Source organism: Sinohyriopsis cumingii, chromosome 8 (genome assembly GCF_028554795.1).
Source record: "Sinohyriopsis cumingii isolate HCF-2022 chromosome 8, ASM2855479v2, whole genome shotgun sequence".
Lineage (NCBI taxonomy): Eukaryota > Metazoa > Mollusca > Bivalvia > Unionida > Unionidae > Sinohyriopsis > Sinohyriopsis cumingii.
The window spans coordinates 3,722,554-3,726,216 of NC_142968.1; the positions used below are offsets into that span (position 1 = coordinate 3,722,554).

General features: G+C 34.4%; 1 long non-coding RNA gene across 1 annotated transcript; it reads left to right on the forward strand.

The window, feature by feature from the left end:
- Positions 1 to 284: 284 nt before the first annotated feature.
- LOC149792870 (uncharacterized) lies at positions 285 to 2,762 on the forward strand. The gene is made up of 3 exons (XR_016422530.1): positions 285 to 490; positions 969 to 1,100; positions 2,335 to 2,762. It is a non-coding gene; the product is annotated as an uncharacterized LOC149792870 (long non-coding RNA).
- Positions 2,763 to 3,663: the final 901 nt, after the last annotated feature.

Here is a 3,663-nt window from a genome sequence, read left to right on the forward strand (position 1 = left end):
CGCTAAATCCAATCTCAACCCGGATGCACCCTATTAATCTCTTTTATCAAGTATTAAGAAACGAACAATAACTACAAAGGTACATTCTATTTGTTTACGATAGGTTATTCAGTCCAAGTACAATTGTCCCTTGTGGTTCTGTTCAGTGTAAAGCGCCCGACGTTTATGAAACGTCAGTCTCAAAAATAACCAATACCCTGTCACTTCTACTGTGGCGTCAAACACGTGTATGAACTCCGCTCAATTACTTACCTCTTTATTCCGAAGTGAATGTAGCATGCCCTATATAAGTATCTACCACGAGACAATCTCAAGTAACATTACTTTAGCGTGCGAACATCGTTGTTGCCATCTACCAACACAACCTGCTGTAAAGCTGAAGTTCATAGAGCAGAGCGAAGTTTGAAGATTGTATTCATAAATATGAATTTGTTACGACGAGAGGCAGTTTTGCTGATGGCCATGTTCTCTCTCAGTACATTGTCACAAGGTATTGGAAATCATGCTCTTTCAGAAACGTAAATACGACACAGTACACTATTCTCCTTCTCTGAGACAAACGAAAATCATATTCGTCCTTCAGTCAGTATGTCGCTTCTGTGGAGAGAGAGAGAGAGAGAGAGAGATATAACATTATTTTGCTTGTATTTTCCTATGCGGGTCACGTTCCTTTACAATTGATTTGCATCAACTAGTATTGATAAGTTGAAAATACAAATTACTGTTCGTTCATGTGATAGCTGGAAACCAGATCTAAGTGTTAAGATAGAGTACACAATATGTATGTATGTATGTATGGATGGATGGATGGATGTATGTATGTATGTATGCATGCATTCAGTCATGCAGGTATGTATGTTTGTATCTGTGTATGTATGCATGCATGCATGTATGTATGTATGTATGTATGTATGTATGTATGTATATGTATGTATGTATGTTAATGTCATTCATGCTTTTCTTTCCAGTATTCACAGGTATGATACTAACACGGCCGGGCACTTGTCCAAATCATATGCAGGTATCTAATGAAAATGAGATCAACTGTCCGACAATTAACACGACTGAAGTCTGCATTGGGGACTGGAACTGTGAAAATGGTAACCCCCGACCCCCCTTTATTTTCTTCTTTCTGTCGTGTGTATTAAGCGACACTGAAAAAGAGGTCATATATTTATGAATCGATGAAGAGTAAAATATTATTATACATAATGAACACAGCGTTTCAACCGAAATAACATGATGTTATACTTCAACAGCCAACGTAATGTTGGTTAAAACTGTACTGCAACTGGGTGAGGAGGGTGGGGACTAGCGAATCACGCGTTTAAATCGTGTTTTACTTATTTCCTATTTTTCTAACTGAAACTAGGGAATTAATCGGGCTGGGTTTGTTTTAAACGTGTTTGAATTGTTTGCTATTTTTTATTAACATGAAACTCGTAATCACGTGATATCGATAGAAAGGGCAATTTGACAGTTCCGATCAATGCAATGCTTATTTTCACCAGAACACGAGTCAGTCATAATGTCTTAAACAAACATAAACTAGAAACCATTGAATTTTCCGGAGATGATATAAATGAATATGCTATGGGCAACGCATTTAAAGTAAAACTATCAGCTTTCCATCTAGACGGTGCAGACACAAAACATGAACTCTAGAGATTTGGTAATAAATATCAAAGATAAGTAAAACTATCAGCTTTCCATCTAGACGGTGTAGACACAAAACATGAACTCTAGAGATTTGGTAATAAATATCAAAGATAAGTAAAACTATCAGCTTTCCATCTAGACGGCGTAGACACAAAACATGAACTCTAGAGATTTGGTAATAAATATCAAAGATAAGTAAAACTATCAGCTTTCCATCTAGACGGTGTAGACACAAAACATGAACTCTAGAGATTTGGTAATAAATATCAAAGATGAGTGTGATGTGACTGTCATCTTAGTAATTTGGTGACAATAATGAGCGTGCTGTAACCGTCAAGGTAGTTATCTGGTTTCAATACTGAGCATGCTGTAACCGTCAAAGAAAAATTCTCGTCTCAACAATGCGCGTGCTGTAACCGTCAAAGAAGTATCCTGGTGTCAACAGTGAGTATTCTGTAACCGTCAATGTAATAGTTTGACGTTGACTCATTGAATAATGTCGTTTTCTTTCTTTATCTATTTATGTATGTGTTGGTGTTTAGCATCCATTTATAACTTCCACAGGGAGAATATAATTTATTTCTTGCTCGAAAATGATTTTCTGTATAATGTATTTGAAATATCTGTAAATTTCTGGTAAATGTTCAGCCGATGATTTTTCCATTATCTTCACAGGTTACAAATGCTGTTTTATTAATTGCTACAAGACCTGCCAGCCTGTTAAAGTCTAATATTTTGTCAAGGAAGTAATGACTGAGAGAAATATGTACATGGAACGATTTGTGGATTCCTGGAATCGTGGATGTTACTATGATTCATATATATATATATATATATATATATATATATATATATATATATATATATATATATATATATATATATATATATATATATTTTTGTGTGTATTGTAAACTTTATAAATTATACTGCCACTTAAATCCATTTGTAAATACTTGTCATAATTAGGATTATTAATATTCCACAGGAATATTGTTTTTCACTTTACACCGTTATTTTTACTTTCTATATTGTTTACATTGCACTTCTATTTAAACTGACCTTTTTACATGGTCTAATTTCGATAAACTGAATAAAGTTTCTGATGTTCATAAACTGTTCTAATGGTGCATTTATTTGTGTATGAACGTACGTACTTGTGTGCATATACATGTATGTACGTACATATGTGTATATGTATGTATGCCCATAAGTGCGCATGTATAATTGACTAACCTTATTTTCCTCTATGAAAGATAGTCACGACGATAATAGATCAATATATCATGCAGTAAATGAATGCAATGCAAAACGTACAGATATGTAAACGAGATATAAATATAAATAAATATAAATATATGTGTTTGTGTGTGTGTGTGTGACATAATATCTTTGTAGTAAACTGTACAATTTTCAAGACGTAACTTTTCTACTAGATTTATGAGGGCAAAATCCCATTGTGAATTAAGAAAATTTGATCATTTTATGAAATCACCCTTTTTCATGTATGTGTGATGTGTTGTTAGCTTTGCACTTGGCCTACTGTTTCTTCAAGCATGCGTAGGTATGTTTTTGGAACTAGTATGTTACTTGAGAATTTTCTAATGAAAAATATGACGAGAAGGTTTGCAAACGTATATCGACATGGTTGCACATATATAAGAAACAAACAATTAGTCAATACATTATATTCAAGAAGCAATTAGCCAATACGTTCTGTTCTAGGAGCATTACGTCAGTCAGTTAGTTGTTGGTTGGTTTTTATAGACATTTCTCAGCTATATAGTACAGAGAAAATGGGAGATAAGTGTCTTTACCATTAAAACACCGAGGCAGTAGACCAAGACGAGTCTAGTAATCGAACCAGCAATTCTTGGTATACCAATGCTTTGCCTTCTGAGGTACAACCGACAACCCCAACCCCATTACACTATTACATACGAGCAAGGTTATTTGCTCTAGTACGTCATAAAAACTTGGTTAGCCCAGTTTCCAATGCTTGTG